We start from the raw sequence: 14,580 nt of genomic DNA on the forward strand, positions 1-14,580 counted from the left end.
GAAGTGCTTTGATGCTGAGCTCAGACAGAAATCTATCTGGTCTGCTTTTCAGGGCTAAATAACTTGGGTGGCTTGCAAGAACATCCCCTTGCATGGGTTCTTTTAAAGGGCTGTGGTACCTATGTTCTGCAGAGAGCTCTTCTGTGACCCTAAATCAGACAGAAAGTACCTGTGATTAGAAAGTATCTGTGATTAGAAAGTATCCCATGGAGAAGTCTGAAGAGACAGATGTGTTCAGAGTGTCAGCTAACGTGGTATTGCTGTTATCCTCATGCATGTGGTCCTGCCCACTTAAAACTTCACAATCTAGATCCCTCATTTTGAGAAAATTTGATCTCCTGGCCCTTTTCAGCATCAGAGAGTTCAAGACTCTCACATCTCTAGCAAGTGTCAAACCCCACAGACAGGAGCACTTTCCATTTCTGTCTCTCTCCTTTTGAAGTGAACAGCTAGAAGGAGACAACCAGGAAAAATAAGCCAGGGGTAAAGGAAGAATACGGGAATTCAGCTGCTCTCAGATTAAAATCAATTGCTGCTTCAGGAATTCTCTGGGACCATTAAACTATTATACCAGTGGGAGCTATCAGACTCACATTGAGAAGAATAAAACCCAAGTTGCCTGATATTTTTTTATATTCTCCATGGGAGAGATAGACATGAAACAGAACTGGAACAGTTTCTAAACAATAGTCATGAATTTGTCACCCACAGCAGCATCTTCTGAACCACAATTATATGTGTCCCTTTTAAACACATACTTGAGGTTTTAAGAAGTTTTCTTCTTCTAGAAATGTTATTTGTTTTGATAAATTGGTTCTAAACACATTTGAAACAGATCTTCCAGTGAAAAACATAGAAACAACTTGATAATTAAAGTTTAAATATTACAAACTCCTAACATAAATATAATTATTTTTTTCTCTGTAATATGTTTCATGATTAAGGCTAAAATTTTAAATTTAAATTCATTAGATCGTAGTAAAAAATATTTTCAACCCTGTTTTAAGGTTTAATTTTCCTCACCAATTTATTTACCTTTTTAAGATTTTGTGCTTTATTTATATGGCTGTTTATATTATTAAGCAGTTATAGATAACTAGAATTTTCTATAGAAAGATCTTAGAATAAATGTGACTACAGCTTCAGTACAAAATCTAGCAATAAAAGAGCAAAGAATAAAATTTACTGATTTTTCCTGATTGCAGGGGAAATGCTTATTTTCTTTAGAATTAGTGGCTGGTCTGCACTGCTGTAACCTTTTTGCTCACTTTGATTTACAATTATTGCTGTCATAGCTAAGAGAAGATACTCCATTCAATTTTTTACATCATAAGTATCACTGCCATTTTTAATTTCATGGCACTTATTTGAAGTATTAGTATCTAATATCATGAACATCTATGCAGTATTCTAAGCCCACTTTAAAATAACCTCTCATAAAGATAACAGACAATAAGAATTCAATAAAGTACAATAACCTTGGGACTAAATAAAGGAGGTAAAGTATTTAATGAATCATTAAGTATCAGAACAGCCACCATAGAGGAAATAACACTTTGTCTACACATTTTGAGGTACACTCGACAAGAGACAGTTTTTATTTTCATGGCATTTGGAATATCTTATCCCCTGTAATACCTACTATTTTGTTTACATCCATGCTCTAAATCTTGCTTATTTCTTGTCTCATTTCATGGAAAGGCCAAGATACCTCAGGTTAGGGGAATGTGAACTAAGTGATGCTGCAGAAGATTGGACCAGTGTGTGATTCAGAATACGGCATAAAATATACAGACGGGTCTGTCAAGAGGAAAATATACTACTGCCTGTAGAATGCCAATAAGTGGCTAAAAATGTCTTGTGTTTAAGCTGTTAGAATGAGAACAGATAGGAAGCAACAGGAACTCAAAAATAAGACATTTTAACTTAAGATGCATATCCTAATTCAGATAAAAATGTATCTTCAGAAAGAAATATTCTGTAAAATAGGAAGCAGTGGTTCAAAAGCAATGGGATCTCTGAGGTTCCTTCATGCTGCACAAAAGTACAGAACAATGTAGTGTCTGAGATGTGAGTCTAGAGGATACTAATATGGGACTGACTGGCCTGTTTGAGGTGTTTGAATTCTTGTACACAGACAAATAGTGAAATTGAAGCAATGAAGTCATAGCCAGGAGCAATTTAGGGTGTTGAGATCACAGAGAAGGAGATATTATGGCAGCAGAGACCTGTCTTAAGCTTGTTTACAGAAACAATTATGGGACTAAACATTGCCACAGTCCTGCAATATTTTTTATTTTTTTTTCCAAAGGTAATAGAAGGGGCTGCAACTTGTTACTAGTAAACACATGAAGTAAGGAACAAGGTAAGGTCTCTATTTAATGCATGAATTATACCACCTCCTGTGAGCAATACACAGAATTGCTGTGGGATATCAGATACACTGTTGTTGTAGTCACTTTACTATGATAGTGCAGCAGATACCAAAAAGTCCTAAATAGCCAAAGAACAAAGTTACTGCACACACCAATAATGTGATGCACCACCTTTATCATCTGAACTAATGGTTATAAACTATTTTCTCCAATCTGACTCATAACTATCATAGAGAAATCGGCTAGACCTGAAGTACTTACTCTCATAAAGCACTGTTAGTTACCTGGTGCAGGGTGTGGAAAAGGGGGATTATGTTTAATGTATTCTCTGCATCTAAAATCAAAATTAAATATTTAAAATGTGTAAGTTCTAAAAGACATCTGGGATCAAAGTTTATTGCAATACTGCAATAGCAGTTGCATATTATATTTTGTGGGAAAGAGACAAATTACACTTAATAATATAGGCCTTCTGGAACAAAAAAAAGAATGTGATTTGAAAATACAGTCCTGTGTGAGGCCAGGTTTGCCTCTTACAATGTCATAACATTCAGATATATCATACTCTTCAAAATCAGAATTCGGAACTGTGTGAGAAACCATTTTCTAGCAAAAATTTATTTTGAGATTTCAGGTATTTCTACAGGCTGCATCAACATGACACTAAACTCATTTGATATTGTGTAAACAAGAAAGAGGAAAATTCAGAAAAGTCCACATCTTAAGATGAGAACACAGAATATTAACTTTTATCTTTTTTAACCCATATGAATAGCCACACCAAACTTTTCCAAGAAACTTCATTAAGAGATGCCAAATCTTCCACTATAAACAAGGTATGTTTTAGACAAGCACTTTCTTAACATATAACATAACATAACTCTGATGGATGGAAATGCTTCCTACTACCTTGACCAAGCCTAGTGTTGAAAAATCTTTATAGAATTTAAATGGAAAATCTGTCTCATTTTGCATTTACTAAATCTACTTAAGTTTTTGGCAGTGTTACAGGAAAAAGCATGGACTGACAGTTCCCAATCATAGTCAACACTTCTCATTTCAAAAGGACATAGCACAGAAAGTTAATGCTTGCAAGAATATTACTACCACCATTTTATATGATTGTTTCTCCTTCTCTTTTCTAATCACTCTCAATCCAAAAGTCAAAAAGCTTTGACAAACCGAATCTATTTTCTTGCTGCCGTTGCATACTGGAGCTAATTTAACTAGAGACATTTAATTTAATGGTCACAGAAAGAATCAGAAACTGTAAATAAAATAAGAAAAAAATAATACTAAACAATGTGCAGGTAACTTGATTTAACCTTGGTGTGTTATACTTGTATTCAAACAATTACATTTATAACTGTTAGGTTAGTAAATGTTCATAAATGTTAATTCCTGATGTGCTCTTGAATTTACTTCAAATAATCACTGGATGCCAGAACGTAACTCATACAATAGAGTGGTATTTCACCAGACAGGTAAAGTGGCAGACAAGGATGTATTAATCCTGTACTACATATAGAAATTTCACACTAATTTTAACTGTGTGTGTGGAACACTTAGAAAACTGATAAAACAAGGAAGTACCCATTTCACCCTTGATTTTGTTTAGCACAGCAGTTTGATCACTGTTTTGAAGACACCCACCAAATGTCTGAATTCTCAATACTGGAGAATTCTGACAAAATTCAAAGATATTTGGTTAATCAAGAACAAGACATACCTTCAGGTCAGATTTCACACCGAGTCAATTTTTCCCTGATTTCTATATGTTGACAACTACATAAAGAAACTTTCAGAGCAAACATGTATAACAGCTCCATGCCTATTATATGATTATGAGATTATGAGAGAGCCTTGGGGCATAGATTCTACCCTATGTAACAAAAGGTGAGGAAAAATGGCCATGGAAAACCAGGCTTTGTAAATCATTCATTTGATTTCCATTAATTTGTAAGTCTGTGCATATTTGAACTGAATTTGAATTGACTCTGTTCTAAAAAAAAGTTCCATAAGTCAACTCTGACATGGTATAAAACCCTTTGGCTTAGTTTTTAGGTAAGAGTTGATTAAAAGCTCCTGCTCTCTTATGGATTTCTTCCATTGGATGAACACAGTGCTTTTTGTAGACAGGAATTAAAGAGCCACAAAAATAACTTGTTTTGAAAGTATTTTCAGAAATAACTGGAAAAAGGCAATCTTAGAGGTATTGGTATTTACAGTATTTCTAATAGTTCACATATTATCTTGAAAATGAATGGAAATGAATGTTACAAGCGCTCAGATGCCCCATAATCCAGCACCTGGATTTTTCAGTTGATAATCCCTATGTTTTTTTAAAGCAGTGACTCTGCTCCTTGCTAAAAAAGAATCATGTAAAAAAATCAGCAACTGAAGTCCTTACCACAGGATTGTGTAGCAACCAAGTAGCCTATTAAACGCACGGAGATGTTTTGAGCATTTCAGAAAGGTGTATCTTTCCTGTAGCATTAATTACAACAGCAAGGTACTGCCCCTACTCTAGCTCTCATTCACAAGTTGAAAGCTTATGACCTATTTTCAGAGATATTTTCAGCCTAAATTTGTTAATTTAACCCAGGGCATAGCCAAATCCCCAAGTGAGATTTTTGCCCAAGCTAGCAACCTGTCCAATTTGCATAGCAAAGGTAGGCTAAAGCTACACAAGAAGCTGCTAAGCCTGCAATGCCTTCTCAGAAAGGTGAACCTGAAACAAAACAGGCACATTCCTATTTATTAGAGCATTAATTTGTCATTCCTTGCTGCACAGCGGCTCAGGCAAAAAATAGAACTGATATGAATGAGAAGGGTTGAGCCCAGACAGCTGCATGGAACTGCCCTGGGAAATGAGGACATATTAGAACTTTCTAAGAATAAAAAAGGCTAATCTAAAAACTAAAACAAAAATATTTCCTTTTGTTACATGCACTTCCAAATGTTTACAAAATATCTATAGGCATATAAGTTATTGGCTAGGTACTCACTTGCTTTTTTGCTAAAATAGGACCAAAGATCATAGTGTGATTTAGAATGTGATAATGACTGATACATGGCAGTGCACCCAATGGAAAAAATCAGACAAGAAAAACATTTCATCACCAAAAGTTGTGTACTAGCCTTTATTGATAAACCTAACTTAAATTCTTCCTTCCAGGTCCTATTTTAACTTTAATTTCTAGTCTGAAGAAGAGTTTGCAAAGTCAAATTAAACATACAAATTTTATTATAAATTTCAAATTACTTTGATTCCTTATTAGAGGAAAACTATTCTGTGACCTGATTTTCTACCTGACATTCCAATAACCAGCTTTTTGGTAAATGTTGTATGAGCTTTAGTAATATCTGTGCTCCTTTCCAGATTTTACCCAGATCTTCTTTCCTGTTTCTTTAGACAGATCATTTCTAAGGAATACTCCAAGGCAGCACAGCTCCCTGTTTGGAGGATGTACTTTGCATAGATGAAAAGTGAAACTCTCAACAAGGAGGTCATAATACTGATCTTTCTCTTTAGCTGTCCTCTCTCAGAGTTCCTGCCTGCACTGATGATATACTGATAGCTCTAAAATCACTGCTAATGGCAAGTATATTTTTAGCAATTGGAATAAAATTCACAACAGGAAAGTGCAGGTGGTTGTGAAATACTGTTCAAACAATTTCCCTGCCAAATTTCCTAGTCCCTAGGCTAATTTTAACATATGCATGATAGGTTTGAGCCCCCTGGAAAAGAAAATACATAGAGGAAAATTGCAATAATTTGACAGAATTTCTTCCCCATGTTTTTAAAAACAAAGTTGTTAAAAATAAGCAACATGAACTATACAACTTCTTGCAATGAGTATTTTTGCTTTAAAACTACAGGAAATATGCTATATGAAAAGAGTTAAGATGAACTCTAACAACAGCATTTTTCATGGAGATAGGATGCAAATGAGTTGATACACAGAGATTAGAAATTATAAAACATACTCTAAGTAGGTTCTAAATCTCTTCTGTTTTCTGATATGAATGAGTAGAAATCCAGTGGGTTAAAACCAAATAATCCTCATTTAACACAACATCAAAATCTGCCTTTTGTTTAAAGGCCAAATTTTGCACCTTAAGTGAGTCATCCCTGGCTCGTGTAACTAGTTAGATAAATTACATCCAAATGAAGATTACACCTTTACTGTTTTCATTGTGAGCATACATCATGGTTTGACTGTGTGTGGTGCACAGTACATATTAAAAAGGTATACACTGAAAAGGGAAACTGATTATCAAATCTGCATTGCTGCCTCAAAATGTGTGTGCAGATACTCCCCCCATCCCCCCATGCCCCCCAATCTGTAATAGAGATATGAAAGAATATATAAAGGCTTGTTTAAAAGAAGCAAGGCACCCACCAAAGACAAGCAAAAATATCTACTGCTAGTGACAGAGAACTTAAAAGATATTGTGTTCTAAATGCTACAGTATTTTATGAACATGACAATTTGCACATGTATTAAAGAAATAATGAAGTAATATAAGTCGTCTCTGTCTTTTCAAGGTGTTTTTTTTCCCAAAGGTATGGTATTAAATTATTTTAATATGGTCCTCCTTTTACTACTCATAATATGCTGATGAAAAGATAATGAATAGAAAAAAGTAAAACACAAATATGCTTGAAAATCCTTATTCCTTATTGGTTTTAAATAGAAATTTCTATTACTTCTACACCAGAATAATACCACTTGATACTGGTTACTTCTCAAGTTTACTGAATATCTGTATAGGCAAGTGCTATTACTTTCACTGTATTTCATCAGAAGAAAATAGCAAGAGGGAAGTGATATTTTCAAATTATTTTATTGCCACTATAAGCTAACAATAAAATTTTATTATTAGTTTGCATTTACTACATCAAAATGATAATAAACTCCTCAATCATATTTTGTGATAGCAGTGGCAATGGTTTTGGGCACACTCTGGTTATGTGATTGTACAGATGTGAAAATTACTTTTTCATGACCATTTTCTGGCACAATTTTAAAATCAAAATCTCATATGACTGTATTCTCTTTAAAGAACTTTTCATTCCATCATCATACTAATTTTTCATGTTGCTGGGATTGTTCATTCTAAAATTTTTTTGGCTTCTAGGTCTCAGTGCCTCTAGAAATCAAAGTATAAATTTTAATGCAGTTAAATTTTCTTTCAACCAAATAAAGCAAGGTAAAGGTGATTCTTGTGAGAACTTCATCATAGTTCAATTGTAATTGTGTCAAAGTTTCTAAACGTGTCCTAAATAGGTCATGATGACTTGAATTTCTCCTTATTTTTTTACCTTTATTAAATTATCAAGACAAAGTTGCCAGCATTGCACATAGCTCCATTTTAAGAGGCATGTTGTGTGCCACAATGAAAAATAAGGGAGAACATGTCTTATGAATGAGATTCAGCTGGTCCAAAAAGTTTAAAAGAAAAAAACTGTCCTCACTACTACTCACTCTCAGAGCAAGTAAACCAAAACCAGCTGAAATAAAAACAATGTTTCACAACTCATGTCCAATACTTACATTAAATAATGATTCCACTAAATAAATTGCAAGCTTTAATTACCTACAAAGCATTTGAATACATAAGTTTATCCTAACAGCCCCAATAGTATCAGAAATGGAATTTTCAACACATCTGCAATTTACACTGTAGAAAAGCTTTCAAATCTTCTGATTTATACCTCTGAGCTAACACAGTCCCTTTTACCTCAATAATCAGACTGCCATTCTTCTTTGGCTCAGTGAGAATGATAACAAAGCTTAAATTCTATTAAAAAAATTCAACCTATCTGAAAAGTGGGTAAGGGAGATACAGATTCCTCTTAGCTGTTTTGTATAGACAGTTTTCAATTACACATGGAGTCTGCAAAAGGTTGTACGTATATTAAGCAGAAATTCTACAATTGTTTCATCTTAAGATTACTTCTCATTAAGTGGCTGTGTTTAAGAAATTCTCACAGTACTGTAGTGATTATTCACAATCAGATAAATCTTAATTTCCACATTTTGAGAGACCAGAACCTCTTCCACAGCACCCTTTCTCGCTGTTTGCTAGTGGATAATGCATAGCTCCTGGTTTTTATGAGATTGCAGTTGGTTCCCCTTGGACCTTTATTTTTTACTGAAATGATAATCTAAAGAAATAAAGGAGTACTACTACAGCCTCGTAGTGAACTCCCAATCTGAGAGGTCAGCATTTCATAACAGAGAATTGAAACAACATAGAAATCAAAAGGTTTTCAGAGGTTTTAAACACATCCTGATAAAATAAGATGAATAACAAAATTTGTTCCCAAGTCACAGTCCTTTTACGACAACTATTTATTTAAAAAAAATTCAATGAAAGTTGGTACTAGAACTGTTAATCAAAACATTTAGAAAACATCATGATCTGTCACTTCCACTTATACATTTCTGTGGGTCAGCTGTGGCTTCAGTAGCTTCTGCAGCTTGCATCAGGCTAACATTGGAATCTTCAGGTATTTCCTCTGCTCTAAATGTATTTTTTCACACTTAGCACAAGGGATGCCAATTTCCAGAAGGATTTGATGTATTTTGACTATTTATACAATGAAACTTAGCTGTTTCCTTTAATTTGGCTGATAAAATACTAGAACCTTTATTTCCTTTTAATTTCTAGCATATACCTAGATTAGAAAAATTGGAATTGCTGTCTAAAAACACTTTAAACATACAATTGAAATGTACTTAAATTAGAGGGATTAACTAATTAATCTTTCCTTAAACTTGTTACACACAAATATACCAACATTACTATGATTCATGGAATCTAGGCTAAAAAATGCAAGAGTTAGCAATGCATAGAGACACACAGAACTTATATTTTTCTGCTTTTGATTTCTTAATTCCTGAAACAACTTGTAAAAGTGAAAATGCTCTATTAATTATACCTACCATATGTGCAGGTTGTATTTACGTGTTTGCTGTATTCCTCTCTTCCAAGTAGGTAACATATGTGATAATATTTCAGTTTTTAAAAATTCAAATACATGTAATGGTAAACCTAAGTTAATAGACACACAGTGTTATTTTGCACAATTTTATTAGAAAACACATTTTTTTTTACTTTCAGGGATTAAAAAAATTCAGGGATCTGAGCAGCCTAGAAAAACAGCTTCATAGAAACAAGCACACCAAGTGAATTACAGACTTAAACAGATTTTTGAAAAGTCCAGAAATTCAGGTATAGGACAGGTTTTTTAAAGGATATCAGAGATTAATTCTTAATGCAGACATTGGTGCAGAATACACATACTCAGTGTTGAATTTTTAAATTATTTAAATTCAGCACTCAAAAACCTAAAAGTAATCATAAAATTCTCATATTACATTGTCATGGTGCCAAGTTAAAACTGGACTAAGAATTTTCTGTTTGAGGTCTAAATCACATCTGTATCCCATCTTTCAAATGACATAAATAAAAGCAAGAGCTCTTTATAAAAAACATTAATAGCTGCAATAAAGCTTTCTTTATGCAGTATATTGTACAAATGAATTTAGAAGTGACTATCTCTTATGTAGGAATCTTATCAGCAGTGGCACTAGATCACAAAGTTTCTTTTCTGTAATGTAAAACTAGGATCTTGATACTAAATGTCAGGGGTTTGCCACAGGAAGGATGATATGCTAAATCCATGGGCCACAGGAACTGTAATTTAGATAATTATGCTACAGTTAGGTAAGAAATTATTCCCTCTTTTAACTTCAACTGTTAGCAAACAATTATTTTGATATTAGCTTGATCAGGAGGAGAAACTGAATCCTGGCTCACATATCTACAATGTAAAACCATTCATTTGCTGAAGTGCTCAAAGGCTCATTAACTGTACCAAGAAACAATTTGAATAAACAAGTCACTTTCCATGTATATATATATATATATATATATATGTATATATAAAAAGTGATAGGGTTTGCTTTGGTTTTTTTTGCCATTCAGGTTATCTGCCTTTCATTTGCCTTTAATACAAAAAACTTAGTCAAATCAATATTTTGTTTTGAATTTCCAGGCTATAAATACTTTCTAAGATTACTGAAAAAAAAAAAACCAAAAAAAACCAAAAAAACTCCCCCCAAAAATATCAAAAAAAGAGCCATATTTTATTAAAGTACAGGGTTTTTTTAAATGGGTTTAAATGAGAACCAAGCAGAACCAATGAGTACCTACCTGTAAGTCACTTTAAATGGCTCCCTACTGTTAATGAGTAAAGAGACAACTTCTGGAATGTAGGACAAAGTACTCCACTTTGCTGACCTTGGGACATAAACTGTAAGGTAAAATTCTATCTTTAGATCTCAAAGGTTTTATTGGAGGTGCCTGACATTATTGTGCTATTTATTTGAAGTTTATGACCCTATTTTTATTGTTAGTATTCTCTTCTGGCTTATTATTCTATAGTTCTCATAAAATGCAGTTATTTTCAATAATATCCCTTAGATGTCACTAAGTTATATTTAAAAAAATTCTTATTGTGGACATCACTTTTCTGATATAACTTGGATGTCACTAATCTGCTTTTTATTACTTGAAGACTATTTGTTTCTTACTTGGAAAATATGACACCACACATATTTTTCATCTTCTATTAATCTTCAAATTACAGAAATATTAACTTAATAATTCATTACAGCACCCATGGAATTGTAATTTTTTCTTAATTCTGAGTGCACAGTCATCTGTTTCATCTGTTTTTTCTTATTTATAATATAGCACAAAAACACCCTTATTAAAATTTGGCATTTTGTGACCTATAGGATGCATGAGCATACAAAATGATGGAGATGGACTACTTACAAAAGCATGTAGGAGGAATGGGTTTAAACAAAGAGGGTAGGTTCAGATTAGGTATTAGGAAAAAATTCTCTGCTGTGAGGGTAGTGAGGCTGTGGAGTAGCTTGCCCAGAGATATTGTGGATGTCCCATCCCTGGAAGTGTGCAAGTCCAAGTTGGATGGGGCTCTAAGCAACCTGGTCTAGTGGAAGCCCCCCCAGCCCACAGCAGGAGGGCTGGAACTAGATTACCTTAAAGGCCCTTCCAACCCAGGCTATTCTATGATTCTATTATGGCATAGTTTTAGTAAGCATATAAGACAATATTATTTCTCTCAAGCTTTTAAAATTAAAACATCTATACTGTGGCTGCTCTGAGTACACCACTGCTGTTTTGTGAATTTCTTATTCAGCATTTTTCCAAATACATGTTAAAATGCCCAACAGCTTCTGTGTCTTGGTTGAACCATTTCAGAAGAGCTTTAAATGCTGGAAAGTCTTAATACTACCTTGCACCGTCATGCAGCAAAGAAGATATTGTTACCACAAGGGAAGAATAAACAAACCCCACTCAGTTCGAGGGCGGTTTTAGCCCAGCCAATCTGCATGGACTGAACTTTAGAGGTGCATATTAAAGGGTTCTATTTTACCTGCGGTCCAGAACTACAATCAGCAAACAATCTTCAAAGTCACTGAATAAGGGACTAAGTTTAAAGATCTTAAACACTGCATCTGGCCAAAACAAAAAAGTGAATGTTATCTGAAATTTTGAACTACATTCATTTGAAAAAAGCAAAACATTGGCATTAGTTTGGTATCATTTTTTGCTATATATAACAGAGTTAAAATTAACTTTATTAATTTAAATTTAATTTAATTAATTTTAATTTAATTTATTAATTAAACATAGAGTTAAAAGAAATTAACTAGAAGAATTAAGAAGAAAATATCAAAATAGTTACAAATATATTTATATTTTGTTATTAAAAAAGAAATGTTTTTTCATTAATAGCTCTATTTCAAATATATTCCTAATTTTCACCACAAATTCTTCTCAAGTTGGTTACTTATACTCCATTAATAAAGCATATCTTAAGAAGAATAAAATATCAAGAAAATACAATCAATAGATTAAAACTTTCTCAAAATGGTGTGAAATGTTTAGATAATTATATTTTATATTTATTTATTTATATATTAGATATTTATATTTTATATTTAGATATAACTATATCTTGCCTCCTGAATGACCACTCAACTGCTATTAAGCAGCAAAAATTTAACAGCACTTTTGGGAGCTTAAAATTTATTTGCCAAAAATTAAGAAAAAATATTAAATCTGTACTAACTTTTTAGAGCATTTGAAATAAATATTAGGTATAAATTTTTCTGCAGTTTGCATAATATCAGATTGCAGTGAACGTATTACATTTATATATATGTATTTATATTTCTACAGTATTGAAATAGAGTACATTTCTGCTTGCAGGAACCATATTTCTGCTGTACAAGTGGTTTTGGGTTTAAGGTATAAATTCTCTAATGTCTAAAAAAGCTTACACCCCTCTCCCCAAACAATTGTTTCCTTATCATAACCCAAAAAGGTTCTGCACACTTCTAAGTTTGAAACTGGAACCCTATGAGTAAATTTTTTTTGTTTCTGTGGGATCTTTCAGAGACCATTCTGAGCAGATCTCATTACTCTCACGGGAGATTTCATCTTACATCCCCAATGAAGTTAAAGTACTCTCCAATTTCACTGGATTTGTCCCTCCATAGATTTATCTACAATATTTCTGCCATCAGTGAGGACCATGACAGGCAAGAAGGAGCAGTGCCAGAACTGCCATTTTAGCTTGACCATCAGAGGCAATTTTTGACTCTTGCATACTGAGGATACCAGATGTGAAAACATACTCTAATCTATAAGAGCATCCTTTTTCCTGCTTAATGTTTCTTTTTTTTTATACTAGAAGCATCAAAAAACAAATAAAACGATAAATAAAATTAGAAATCAAAAAACAAATAAAAGCAATATTCTGTACCATGCAGGATTAAGTAGAATGTAGATGAGATTCACTATTTCTACTATCTGAAGGGAAAAAATATTTAACTTTTAACTCTTTTGCTTCCCAAAGTCTCTTTTTATTCATTGTCAAAAAAAGTTCTATTAAGTTCCATATATGAACAGATACTATACTGGATACAGATAGTTTAAATGTGTACCACAAAGATCAGTGTTTTACTGATGCAAAGTAAACCAAATCATACTACTTTGGTGGTATTTTTTTCCTTCTTAGAGACAGACAAACATTCATTTCTTGAGCTAATTTGGAAAAAATTGCATCCAGATTTCCTCAAAAGCTCAGAGGCAACTCAAATACCTGAAATTTTGATGGGTTTTGGTTTCTTGCAGGTTTTTTACTGTATGTACAATTCCTAGATTAACACTGCAGACTGTCTTTAGACTCCAGTACATTTTCTGAACACTGATGTATTTATTAATAATATCTATAATCACCTGATAAATATTTACGAACTTAAAACCTATCTCTGTAGGATTCAGAAAAACTCGTTCAAGCCTTTACCTCTCGTAGAATAGACCACCCTAAGAGTCTGTTCAGTGACCTGCCAGTCAAGCAGATTACTGAGCTTCACAGCTGTATATCACAAAGAAACACAGGCATACGTCCTTCGTGACAGAGTCACTACATAGCCTCCCCATAAAACATCGGGAGGAATTTAGCAATTTTATGTTGGACTATAAAGGAAAATCCTGTAGAAGCTTGGAGTACCAGTATATATAGAAGCTGTCTTTTCAGTTCTACAAATGTGACAGAATCTCTTCAAAACCAGACTAAATTCACATGATGAATTTGTAGTATGTCATGAAGGAATGACATTTTTCTCCATATACAACACCAGTAATATTTAATACTTCCCAATACAATTAACTGGCTTTCCTACTGAATGATATAGGTAACTGCTCTATGAAGACCTATGCAAACTGTATTACATATAAAACAGATTTGTGAAGATTATTACAAGTGCATTTTTATAAAAATTTGGGCTCAGTCCTCCCAGCCTGACTCCTAACCTAAATTTAGGCTCTTAATCATGTAACCTTCCTGAAGTATGGTTGCTCACACACATAATTCAGATTGTCATTCAGATTCAGATGCAGATTGACATTGTGATTTATGTGTATAAAATAAATTATCATTATAAATGATACTATAGTATCTATCATCTTATAAATTAGGACTATTCTCCACTGACTTATTAAGATACTGGATGCTTACTTCAGGAAATTTTTCAAAACAGGCAAATGTAGGTTCCTCTAAGTAAAACTAGCAGAATTGCTAACAGTTTTT

General features: G+C 33.2%; 1 protein-coding gene across 4 annotated transcripts in view; it reads right to left on the reverse strand.

Moving 5' to 3' along the window:
- Nucleotides 1–14,580, reverse strand: part of CSMD1 (CUB and Sushi multiple domains 1) — a 1,072,055-nt gene that overhangs the window by 638,433 nt on the left and 419,042 nt on the right. The window lies entirely within an intron of this gene.

Source organism: Cyanistes caeruleus, chromosome 2, assembly GCF_971803275.1.
Source record: "Cyanistes caeruleus chromosome 2, bCyaCae1.hap1.1, whole genome shotgun sequence".
Classification (NCBI taxonomy): domain Eukaryota; kingdom Metazoa; phylum Chordata; class Aves; order Passeriformes; family Paridae; genus Cyanistes; species Cyanistes caeruleus.